The following is a 12,768-nucleotide window of genomic DNA, read 5'->3' on the forward strand; positions in this document are numbered from 1 at the left end:
AGGGCCTTAAATATGTTTATCAATTTTTAAATGCAGATACTGTGAATCCACTCACACGCTCTCAAAGAACTGCACCCAACTATCACAATCCCCTTATTTCCATTCTTACAAGCTATGTACAATCAATATTACATGTATTAAATGAGACGTGGAATGCGAATTGGATAACACAATGAGCCGTGGATCTGGGAACTTTTATTCCACCTCACAGATATATACACATTCTCGTTTACGACTCAATATAGATTCAGGTAATATGGGATTATTAAAATGGCAAACTGACTTCCCTTAGCTCTCAATGAAAACCGTATTAGCTTCTTACCCCAAACTAAATAGACAACTAACCTCAATTTCATACACTGAAATGCATCAGAAAATCTTATACAGGGCATACTTTACACCAAAACTGAGTTCTTTATAGGTGACGCTCCAGAGGCTGATATTATACACTGTTTATGGACTTGCCCCCAAGTGCAAACATTATGAATGACCCTTCAAAATTATATTAACAACACACTAAAGATTACATTTGTAGTCACTAAAACTTGGGCTTTTTGGGATATTCACCCCAAAGACACTGCCCATGACCTCTCCAGAGGTAATCGTATATTACTTGCAAAGCTGGCAGCAGCCACAAAAAAGTACTATTTTATCTAAATGGATCTCACCAGATCCTATATCCATAACACTATTACACCCCAGAATTTCTTTTTTTATATCTAATGGACTGGACTGACATCATCACACAAAGAAAAGCAGGTCGAACAATTCTTCGGCACATGGCTTCCATATCCGTTAATGGAAGAAAACTTGAGGAAATGTTTTCAACTCACGTCCTAGTATAACATAGAGGTTCTTAGTAATGGTACTCGCCCCGTCTGATTTATGGTTGTATTTTATGTCTAGATCGTATGTTAATTTTGGGATCTCTCGAAACTGCAAAATATATTGATAGTGGCGATGACATGGATTGACATGATTAATACTATCATGTCTTTTTGTATCCTAAAAATAGTTTCTTATTCATTTTTATTTGACTGATGTTTTAACTGCTTTACAGTTGTTAACCACTGTATATTGTATTACTGTATAACCCAGATGTGTACTCTTTGTACTATTAAGTAAACCTATCAATAAAAATTGTTTTAAAAAAAAACGTATGGGTTGTAGAATGTCACTTAAAATTAACTTTTTACATTCCCATCTATACATCTTATAACTGGCAAGAACTTCTGCCACTGGTGGCTAACTTACTTTGACACAAACAACATCATCCTCCTGAATTGTTCTTTGATAAAAACAGCTAAAATCATATCATTTGGACCTGTTTTTGTCAACTTGGTCTTATCCAACACATTCATCATCAACATACCCGTTACTGTCAGATACATAATTCCCTCTCATCCTGTTGCTCTTCCAAATTTGCATCCTCAATTTTTATATCTAAGCCATCATCATCATTACTTTTACTGCTACTCATCCTCAGATTTGCAGTTCAGAAATGGTAAATGGAGGCTTATCTAGGATTACATTGTCAGTAATGTCCCTGTTATCCAATTACCAGCACAAGGATAAACCAGCTGGGGGGCTGATGCTATAGCAGTGAGACACACAGCATGGATACCCTGCCATAATAACAAGCAGCCCCAAACTGGTCAGCCCATGCCTGGAATTCCTTGGAAAGTGCCTCCCCTCCCCCCAAAAATGGGGTCCCTCCTCCCATTGAAATACCAGCCCTGTTGGCGGTGTGTGTGGGGTTAATAGTATTCAAAGAGTGAATAATATTGTTCTTTACCAGTGGACTACAAGTTCCAGGCAGCCAGTCCTTGCATGATGACACTTGTGGAACAACAAGTGCCAACATGCCCAAACATTAAGGGCCCGCTGGCACCTGTAATCCGCCTGTAAAGAAAATATTAAAAGAACCACAGTACACAAGTACCGAATATGTACTTATCAAACCGTTGGGTGGCCTCCTCTTCGGCCCATATAGATAGCCATACAGATGTGTCCACATACATCTTACCTCCATGCTCTACAAGTCACGTTAAACATAACGCATTAGCGCTGTGCAACTCGGTAGAGCTGGGCGTCTTTTGTTCAAATTTTTGCATCTTATTTGCAAAGTGATGTAAAAAGGAAGTAAAAGCAGCTTCTGCTGTTTAAAATGTAATGCAGCATGCCTATATTCTGTGTGCGACCGTGGGTGCATTTTTCATGAGAAATGCTATGTTACAGAGTCAGCGGCTGTAACACTGTAATGCAGCATTTCGCATGCAGATACACCCGCAGTTGCACACAGAGTATAAACATGCTTCCTATCATTTTAATCAGCAGAAGCTACTTGTGCGTCCTATTTACATATCTTTGCAAATAAGATGTATTTGAAGGTAAAATGTCACATGAAAAGACACATGGCGCTACTGAGTCATGCCATGGCACGACTAGAAGGGCTGTTTAACGCACATGGAAGATGTATGTTAACACATCTGTAGGTAAAATTAAAGAAAACATAAACCCGATCCTATGGACAGCACTGCACTCAGTACAGTGCCTAAACCAAAAGTACACTAAAAGAAGGAATCTAGCACAATGATCTGGCCCACATGAAACTACGGAGCAGGTTGATATAGGGCAGTCACAGGTGCAGCCATAAACTGCTGGAGTAGATAATTAACACAGGCTTGCAGGATGCCAAAAATAATATGGGACCAGACTGACTGAAAGATAGCAGAGAGAGAGAGCAGCACCACTGGTGGGATAGCGGTACTTCAGCGGATCGTGACAGACAATTTATCAAGAAATGCGATTTGGGGTTGAGAGGCTTCATGAATAGCTTCCTGTGCTTCTTACAGGAATTATATTTTCTTCTTCAGGGTCCATAGGGTCCACAGGAATTACCTTGGGGTATGTCGTTGGAGTGATCTAGGCACCAAAAAGTTACAAGATTTAGCTCCGAGGATGCACTGGGTCCTCCTCCATATATACCCCGCCCCTGGCTACAGGCATTCAGTTTTTTGTTTGGTGCACAGGAGTGCACCTTATGAACAGGGGACTGCTTCGGCAGTCACAAGCAAGTTTTTTTTTTTTTTGCCTATGAGTAACAGTGTTCTCCCCAGAAAAATTTTCCAGCTGGGTGGTATCAAGAAGTAGCCGGGTGGGGCCTTTGCAATAATAAAATGTTTTAAACCCTGACCTTATAATGATTTAAACTTGAAATAACATTTTATATATTAATTCTTCTCTTATTAGAGGCCCAGTTGTCTGATTATGAAAAGCTGCAAAGTCTGTTGGATCTGGTCCTTTTTATACAGTTCCCAGATACTGTCACCACTTGCAGGCTCCCAAAGTGCTGGGTGGTGCACCTGCAAAAAACAGCCTGGGGAGAACACTGCCCTCCCTTACCATTCCAGCCCGACAGGTCTCAGGCTGCTCCCCCACTTGCTCTCAGTCAAAAGTGCCCATTATGCAGTGCCCCCTGTAGTTATCCCCTTTATACATTGCCCCCTGTAGTTTTCCCCTTTATGCATTGCCCCCTGTAGTTTTGTTTTGCCCTTATGAAGTGCTCCTAGGCTGAAGTAGTGCCCCTATGCAGTGCCCCCAGACTGGCAACTTATGCAGTGCCCCCAGACTGGCACCTTATGCAGTGCCCCCAGACTGGCCCCTTATGCAGTGTATGCAGGCTGGTCCCTTATGCAGTGCCCCCAGATTGGCCCCATATGCAGTGCCCCCAGACTGGTCACTTATGCAGTGCCCCGAGACTGGCCCATATGCAGTGTTCCCAGACTGGCCCCATATGCAGTGTTCCCAGACTGGTCCCAGCCCAGAACTTACCTGCACGTGCTCAGCGGCGGCGCTCCCACTCCCGCTGCCTCGCTCTGACTGGATCTAGCAGGCGCGCAGGGTAGGCTCTTCACGTCGCGGGTGACGTTATGACGTTACCCGCGCAGTGCATCACTGGGAACGCTGGCCTCTGAAGCGATCGAACGCTTCTTTAGCCTCCGGTCGCTTCAGAGGCCACTGTTCCACACCAGGAGGTGGAGGGTGACCGGGAAGGCGGCGGGGGAAGTGCCTGGCGATGGGCTGTTTCTGCCGGGCGATTTTTTGCATTGTGTGTGACTTGTGTAAGTCGGTTGTGTGTTATACTGCCTTGTTTTTCCTGAATTACTGTCAGTCGTAACTATCACTGCTATTTCTCCTCATAACCCTCTGCTACAGGTGTGTGGGTTATTTGGGGGGTGAACACTATCACATTGTATTATATTACTTTGCATAACATTGTGTGTATTGTTTTGTCCAAAGAAAACGAGAAGCAGGAGGCGAAATCCCCTGTGCTGGTTTCATGTATGGCCTGTCAGGCGGGTTTGTCCCCTCAGGATTTCATATAGAATGGATTATGTGGTCACTGTTACAAAGAGTCACCACATCAGTCCAGCCTAAGAGCCACTGAGCAGGAACCCCCTTGGGCTTTTTCCCAGATCATGGCGCAGGTTGTAAACCGGTTATCTGCTCCTTTGCCAGGCCCTATTATGGGGTACCCTCAGCAGCTACAACCTACTATGTTTATGCCTCCTATGCATCCATCTTGGATGGATGTTTATGCCCACTCAAGTCAGAGTATGGCTCCATCCCCTGCTGCATTTCAGCAAACGCTGCAAGCAGCCAGGCCGGTACGGCCTAAAACCAGAAGGCGGTCGGCTTCCTCCTATCACTCCATCCAGCCTGCAGACTCTGATGCATCTTCAGATGAGTGTGAGGAGATACAGGGCTCCTCTCCGGAGTCTCTCTCAGGAGAGGAGGACAATTTTCCAACAGCATATGTTCCCTCCTTGATTAGGATGGTCAAATCTGTTTTAAACATAGATAGTGAAGAGCCAGAGCCTAGGAAGACTCCGGTGTTCAAACGCCAGAAGGTTGTTAAGGCTGAGTTTCCAAAATCTGAGCATCTCTCTGAACTTATGGGGGAAGCATGGAGTTCTCCGGATAGACGATTCCATGTTACAAAAAAAGTGACAGCTTTATACCCCCTCCCACCGGACAAATGCGCTAGGTGGGAAGTTCTGCCGACGTTAGATGCTCATGTGGCACATCTGGTCAGGAGCGCCACATTGCCCATTCCATCTGCATCCTCCCTTAAGAATTCCACAGATAGAAGACTTGAAGCCTGTCTCAAGGCGTTTTTTTCTCTGTTGGGGGCGGTTACTTGCCTGGCCATGGCCACGGCTTGGGTATCTAAGGCCATTGAAGAATGGACAGGGGCACTGGAAACACTCTTCCAGAGGCTTCCAGAGAACAACTGACAATTATATCCTATATCAAGGAGGCAGCCTCCTACCTGGGAGAGGCGGCATTAGATGCCGGTATTCTGACTTCTAAGGCATCAGCTGCCTCAGTTGTTGCTCGCAGAGTCCTATGGTTAAGGGACTGGAAAGCAGATGCAGGGTCCAAGAAGACTTTGGAATCCCTGCCATTTAGGGGAGGCATTCTGTTTGGCACAGAATTGGATACAATTGTAGCTAAGTTGGCAGCCTCCAAGGTGGCTGGTCTGCCTTCAATGACTACCCCTAGACCTAGGCAGTCGTCCTTTTCGAGCCTTTCGGCCACAAGGAAAAGCAAAAAGGTAATTCTTCCTCTAGAACCAGTTCTCGTAAGAAACTTCAAACTAACAGATCATGGGCAGACAGACGTCCGGCTTCCAAGTCAGATGATAAACCCACGGCCTGATGGGGCGGGCCTCCCCCTAGAGAATCCCAGGGTGGGAGGCCGACTTCTTCAGTTTTCGGATTCCTGGCATCTCACAACAACAGATGTCTGGGTTCGGGATCTGGTCTCTTAAGGCTATGCCCTTACTTTCTGGAGAAGTCCCCCGTGGGTTTTTCTGCACAACTCCCGCGGAGTGTGCAAAGGCCTTGGCCCTCCAGCGGGCCATTCGTTCCCTGCTGGATTCAGGGGTAATAATCCGGGTTTCGGTGGATCAACAAAGAAGGAGTTTTTTTATTCCAACCTATTTTTGATCCAAAAACCCAATGGGTCCCACCAGCCTATTCTGAATCTGAAAGGTCTCAACAAGTTCCCTTTGTTCAATTGTTTTGGTCTTTATGGTGTCTTTGGACATTCAGGACGCATATCTGCATGTGCCAATTATACCTTCCCACCAAAGGTTTCTGCGGTTTGCAGTTCTGCAGAAACATTTCCAATTTCAGGTGCTGCCTTTTGGTTTGTCAACAGCCCCGCAGGTGTTTACCAAGATAAAGGCAGTAATGACGGCCTACCTCGGGCATCAGAGAGTCAGGATACTGCCATACTTGGACGATCTCCTGATATTGTAACAGTCTCCACAGGTATTGCAGCATCATCTCAGACTGACGATTGCTTGTCTACACAGACACTGCTGGATTATAAATTGGAAAAAGTAATCGCTTTTTCCATTGCAACAGATGGTGCATTTAGGTGCACGCCTGGATTCTCTGGCGCAAAGGATATTTCTGCTAGAAGACAAGATTATGTCCCTTCAATTGCGGATTCGCAGATTTATCCACAATCAGACAGTATCTGTCCAATCGCAATGCAGGTTCTGGGATCCATGGTGTCCACATTCGACATGGTTGGATATGCTCAGTTCCACTCCAGACCACTGCAACACCTGATCCTCTCCCTGTAACAGGGAGTACCAGTTAATAAGGTCACAGATGATTCGTCTTTCTCCAGAAGTTCGGCTGTCCCTCTCATGGTTGTTTGCAGATGTTTCATCTAAACAAGGGTCGCCCCTTCTGGATTCCAGATTGGGTGCTCCTCACTACTGATGTCAGCCTCCGCAGATGGGGTGCAGTAACAGGTCGGCACACATTTCAGGGAAGATGGAGGGTCTCCTGTCTATAAACATACTGGAACTGCGTGCAGTATTCAGAGCACTCGTTCAGGCACAGGATATACTGAAGGGCAGGCCTGTCCAAGTACAGTCCGACAACGCCACCACTGTAGCCTAGCTCAACCATCAGGGAGGCACTCGAAGTCGGGCAGCCATGGCGGAAGTGACAAACATTCTGGTCTGGGCAGAATGTCATCTTCCAGCAATCTCTGCAGTATTCATACCAGGAGTCCTCAACTGGGAAGCGGACTAACTAAGTCGGGAGGATATACAACCCGGGGAGTGAGCTCTTCATCCAGATGTATTTCAGAGCCTTGTGGACAGATGGGGACTACCAGAGGTAGACCTCATGCCCTCAGGTCACAACCACAGGGTCCCCAGGTACAGGTCCAGAACCAGGGATCCCTCAGCCGATTTTGTGGACGCTCTGGCAGTGAAGTGGAACTTGAGGCTAGCATATCTCTTTCCTCCGTCTCTCTCCTCCCAAGGGTCATCAGGAAAATCAAGCAGGAGTGCGGAACAGTAATACTGATAGCCCCCGCTTGGCCCAGACGCCTTTGGATCACCGACCTTAAGAGTCTCTTCATAGATATTTCATGGCCTCTTCATCTAAGGCCGGACCTGTCCCTGCCTGCATCCGAACCTTCCCTGTCTGTCTTTGACGGCTTGGCTTTTGAATCTTCCATCTTAAGAGCCAAGGGTTTTACTAATTCTGTAATTCAGATGATGCTTAGGTCACGGAAGCCTTCCTCTGCCCGCATCTATTACAGGATTTGGCACTCGTATTTTCAATGATGTGAGCATAGAAAATATGATCCTGAAGTTTTGAGGGTCTCCCGAGTGCTTGCTTTTCTCCAGGCTGGGTTAGACCTGGGTCTCCGCCTGGCCACCCTGAGGGTTCAGGCATATGCACTTTCAGTTTGGTTTCAGCGAAGGATCGCCCCGCTGCTTGATGGGACATTTTTTCAGGGTGTTCTGAGGGTTCAGCCTTCCTCTATCCCTCCGGTAGCTCGGTGGGATTTGTATTTGGTTATCAGGGCTCTACAGGCTCCCCATTCGAACCCCTGAAATCAGTAGACCTTAAGTGGTTGACAGCGAAGACCATTTTTCTTCTTGCTATCTCCTTTTCGCAGGGTCTCTGATTTGGCAACCCTTTCTTGTCGCTCTCCCTTTTTGATTTTTCATCAGGATAGAGCTGTTCTTTGTACCAGGGCGGGTTACCTTCCTAAGGTTGTATCCTGCTTTCATGTAAATGAAGAAATTGTAGTTCCAGTCTTCAAGCCTCTCTGTAGGTGAAGCTTCTCTGGATATGTATGGTTGTATGCGCCCTCGGTATCTACGTGGATTGCACCAACTCCATTAGGAAATCGGATTCTCTTTTTGTGTTGTATGGCTGTCATAAGCGAGGCTGGCCAGCTAATAAACAGACTCTGGCTAGGTGGCTCTGTATGACGATTTCTCAAGCTTACACACAAGCTGATCTCTCTGTTCCAAACACAGTGACAACACATCTATGGGACCATCGTGGGTGTTTCATCGTGGTGCCTCTGCGGAACAATTGCGCAAGGCAGCCACGTGGTCTTCCATCCACACTTTTTTCTAAAATTTTACACATTTGATACATTTGCCTCTGAATGCTTCCTTTGGGCGTCATGCTCTCCTTTCTACTAAACAGGAGCGTCCCCACCCTGGAGGGAACTCCTTTGGGACATCCCCAAGGTAATTCCTATGGACCCCGAAGAAGAAAATAAGAGTTATGGTATAACATACCTTTGTTAACTCTTTTTTTCTTCTAGGTCCATAGGGTCCACAGGGCACCCACCATAACACACCAGGTGTTATTGGGTAATCTTTGTCTGTTGTATTTCAATGATTCCCTCTTCTTAGAGAGAGTGTTTTCTGTGGTACAATTGTCCTTCCTTCTCCTGCCTTGGGCTTGGTAACAAACTGAATGCCTGTAGCCAGGGGCGAGGTTTATATGGAGGAGGACCCAGTGCATCCTGGAAGCTAAAGCTTGTAACTGTTTGGTGCCTGGATCACTCCAACCACATACCCCAAGGTAATTCCCGTGGACCCTATGGACCCCGAAAAAAAAGAGTTAACAAAGGGGTGTTGTTATTATAACTCTTATTTTTTTATCTTTTTATTCTTCTTTGTTTTCCCATCTCTGGGGTGCGATGAGAAGTTGGCAATGGTGCATTGACGTCCCCACAGCACATTGGGGATATCGATGACAATTGTATTGTTTGCTAAAAGAGCAAATGTTCTGCAGTACCTGCCATGTTTGATCGTTAATATACACTTGCATATTATATCACTTCTCCTAGGAGCAACACCTTTAGGGCCTGATTCTGACTTGCACGGAGACATGGCTGCGTATTTTGCCACATCCACGTCTTATGCTAATTCCAATTCCTTTAAAACTGAGATGCCCACTTGCAGCGCCATGCGCCTGTGGAAATCTATCTCCGTGCACCATCGAGCAGGTGTAGTCTCTCCTTCTGTACATGGACTGCTGTGTGAGCGGCTGTGCTTCTGTTGCCTCCCAGGTACACCCACTAAAATCCACACTTTCTGCGCCCAAATTCGTTCTGTGTCTCCGTACGGTAACAATCGGGATGCATGCGCAGTGTGACTCGGACACATGCACAGGCCAACTAAATGAACATCGGAATTGCCGATTTGCGACTCAGAGTCAGGCCCTTAATGTGCAATTGAGGGTGGTAATTAATGTTGTTTACTCCATCTTGTCATTCTCTTTCAAATCTCAAAATGTAAAAGCAGAGAGCTATTCATGTTGGGCATGTGAAAGTGGTAATGTCGGAGCGAATGATGCCGCTGATGATACATAACTGTATGCTGCACTCAGCTTGAAACGATTGCTACTAACAACGGGAAAGCATAATGATTCATACTATTTTGTTCTAGGTTTTTCATAAATGTAAAATATCCAAGAAGAGAAACATCTGAGTTAAAATTCTTTTTATTTATAATTTATTTGATCTTTTTAAAACAAACATATGCAATGTTTATCCATATCACTGCTAGCTGGGGACTGTACACAAGGGGCGCATGCTTAAACTACAGATAGTGTGGAAGTGTAAAGACTAAACTTGCTAGTGATGAGGAATGGAGGCCATTTATACTCTAGTAACATTCCTGGATGTCCATGTAATTGGGAGATGGTCTGGTTCTCCAGCAGCATTAGGTTATAGTTTTTCCATGCAAAGTGCTTGACAAGGCGGACTATGGTTACAGAGGACAGTAGTGGTCTTCTGTAGTTTGAGATTTAGTAAATGTGACATTTTATATAGGGTGACTCATCCAGTGAAAGAACAGCTAAGGGAATTCTAATATTTAAGGGGATGGTGTAGAAGATACAGCATAAAAACTATTTTGAGACATGTGCCATCATTATTTCTATGTATACTTTCACAATACTTTTTGGTTTAAAAATTTAAGGAATAATTAGAATTTTACAACCAAAAAACAGGAGAGGTGTATAAATTACAAGTGAATGAATGCACAATGCTAGCAAATGAACAGACAAGTCCAGTAAATGAATAATATGATTTACATCAATAAAAATTAGTCAATAGATCTAATCTAAGATTGTATGCACTAAAATTTAAGATTACTGTGTTGACCTGAAAATGTTCATTCACTGGTACTGTTCATCCACTGGCTGAGTCACCCTACCACTATTAAAGTTATACAATTCATTGTGGAAACAGCCCCAATACAATTAAATGATGTTGACAGTTATTGTTAGTAACACTAATTTGATCTAAAGTAGAAAAAGGGGAGAAATCACTTAGAAATACAGGTTTGTGAAATCATTTTGGTATAAATGAACAGTTTGAAATGCATACAGTTTGGAGATATACAATTTGTTGCATACAAAATAATCCTTTAAACCAGGTAGACATCGTCTAGTGTGTACCCGATATGTCGCTGACGATGCGCACTCCCGTGCCGTCAGCGACATCATGAGCAAGGGCCATGCTGCCGAATGCAGCATAGCCTCTGCCATCGCTTCTGGCATCGGCAAGTGTGTAGGCACTTGCCAATGCGGGCACCCCGCAGGGTGCCATCGCTAATGAGTTCGGTACACACTAAACATCGTCTAGTGTGTACTGGCCTTTAATCTCCTCTGTCATTGTTTCACAGTGTTGTATACTAGGGTGAGAGTAGTGGTGCAAGTGGATGATATGTGGTGGGGAAATAGATGTGCTGTGACACACATACCTGCTAGAATATAACAATATGTCATCTCTTTCAATTACTGCTAGAATACATTTCATTCTGTGAAACAATTGGGAAGTGGCAGGGGTTTGGTTGGTAGAGCCTGCAGTAATGGACGATCAAATGCATATAAGCAGCAGGGAGTTGGGAATGGTTAGAATTAAATCCAACCTATTAGTTTTGTGTCTATGCCACATGATTTGCAGTAACATAGGACCTTATTCAGAGTTGGAAGCAAAAGTAATCACCAAATACATGTGGAAATAAAACTGCATTTTGCTATCTATTCTTATTTGTCCAAATACACAAGATGCAACCAATGCTGCATATGTAGCGAATGTGGCTCCCTCCCCATACAAATAGCAGAAGCAGATGCCCCAGGAATACGATAGGAGGGATGACTTGATTGTGAGTACAAAATATGCTAGAAATTGCAGAATACACATTACAGAAAATGGTCGGAGAGTGCACAAAATAAATTGTGAAATGCTAATCGGACAAGATGCAAATATATTATTATATTTTATTTTAAAGCAACGCTAATAAACATATGGGCAGCTTTCCCCTTCCCAAACAGAGTGTTAAATATTTAAAAAAAAAAAAAAAAATATATATTCATTAAACTACAATCTTGCTTTTAAAACAGTTGCATCATTTTAATAGAGCGTGACATTATAAATATAACTTCTTTATTAGCGCCTGAAATTTCTCTCTTTGATTTTTTATTTGCATTAACGGCTGTGTCTTAAGGCCCCCATACATCAGAGATTGATTGCAGCAATTGTGCAATTTGCAATCGATTTGGTATAAAAATCTTTCCCTTTTTCAATCGATTACAGATTGCAGAGATGCCACGATCGATTGAAAAAGGGAAATATTTTTATACACAATCGATTGCAAATTACACGATTGCTGCAATCAATCTCTGATGTATGGGGGCATTTAGCCAATTTCAACCAATCAGATGTGGCCTGTGGCTATAATCATCATCAGTTTGCAAATGGCACCAGGGATTGAGTACACCCTTACTGTATTTTGGCCTCATCTACATGCCCTCTTCACCCCTGTCCCAGGCCTCCGTATCCTAGGGAGTCACAAGTACAACCTGCATGGAAACAAATACTGTGGATGCACATACGTACTAAAAAAAAGAGCAAAAAAAGTTTGCAACTTGGGTTTATGTCCAACTCCGAATGAGGACCCTAGAGTGTTTTGTAGTAGCACTATGGCACATAATAAACCGTTTTATTGTTCTCAGTACAATATACAATCACCCACATTGACAGATAATATCATTGCAGCGCCCAGTATTCTAAAATTAAGTTTTGGCAAATTTCTGTATATACTGCCCATTTACCACTTTTGCATGTGGAATAGAATCGATTTCAGTGGAGGTCTCTATGGCCTGTTGGAAGGGACTAGTTACAAATGTATACTTTCCAGTATATGATTGAATTTATGAATTAAATTCCCACCCATCCTTTAAACCACAGATAAATATTTTCTTCCAAGCACCCAGAATGGAAAAAAAAAAATCCTAAATTAATATATTTTCCCTTAACTTATAAATCAATACAAACATCTAAATGTGCATTAAGACATCAGGGATTTAAATAAAATGCCTTTGGTGTAAATGTGTGACAAAGCTACAAGCA

The sequence above is a fragment of the Taudactylus pleione genome, unplaced genomic scaffold, assembly GCF_031769625.1.
Source record: "Taudactylus pleione unplaced genomic scaffold, aTauple2 ptg000479l, whole genome shotgun sequence".
NCBI classification, from domain to species: Eukaryota; Metazoa; Chordata; class Amphibia; order Anura; family Myobatrachidae; genus Taudactylus; species Taudactylus pleione.